Source organism: Penaeus monodon, chromosome 21 (genome assembly GCF_015228065.2).
Source record: "Penaeus monodon isolate SGIC_2016 chromosome 21, NSTDA_Pmon_1, whole genome shotgun sequence".
Classification (NCBI taxonomy): domain Eukaryota; kingdom Metazoa; phylum Arthropoda; class Malacostraca; order Decapoda; family Penaeidae; genus Penaeus; species Penaeus monodon.
In genome coordinates, this window is record NC_051406.1 from 23,712,771 (window position 1) to 23,713,382 (window position 612).

The 612-nt window shown below is 40.0% G+C and overlaps 1 protein-coding gene across 1 annotated transcript in view; it reads left to right on the top strand.

Annotated features, from left to right (window-relative positions):
- LOC119586617 overlaps window positions 1–612 on the top strand; it is a 5,027-nt gene that overhangs the window by 911 nt on the left and 3,504 nt on the right. The gene's annotated exons all lie outside the window — the stretch shown is intronic.

Below are 612 nucleotides of genomic sequence, written 5' to 3' on the forward strand. Positions count from 1 at the left end.
AAACCACTGTTTGTTATAAGAATATGTATTTCTTATTTACCTCACAATCCTTGAAAATGCTACGTAATAACAGAACAAAATAAAATCCAAGATGAAAAATAGATGCACACATATAGATAGGCATAGATGCAAACATATAAATAAAACGCAACATGCTGACATAGAAGAAATGAAAGAGACGGAACAAAAAAAGCAATGGGACGTGACGCTTCGGGCCAGACGAGACCCTTAACCAGGTCATACAATCGAAGATACTCAAAGGAGATGTAGACAATTATTTATAGACAGAAAGGAATGGGAACTGAACCAAATGGCAGGGAGCGAGTGACGGTCAAATATATCTGGGAAAGCTTTAGCCACTAAGTTAAGGTTAGCCAAACTGACCAGCACTTAAAGGGAAGAGCTATCTTTTGTCATTTCTACCAATCATATGTCAGTGTCAGTGAAATGACTTCACTGCTTCCAGAGACAACACTATAAATAAAAAGGGTGACATGCAGGGGGCATCGCCCTTCTTTTTATATTCGACTCATTTCCATTATCGACCTGATCTTCATGACCTCAACCTTCCGGTGATGCACCTCGAGCTGCCGGTTCTTTCATGAGCCCCCA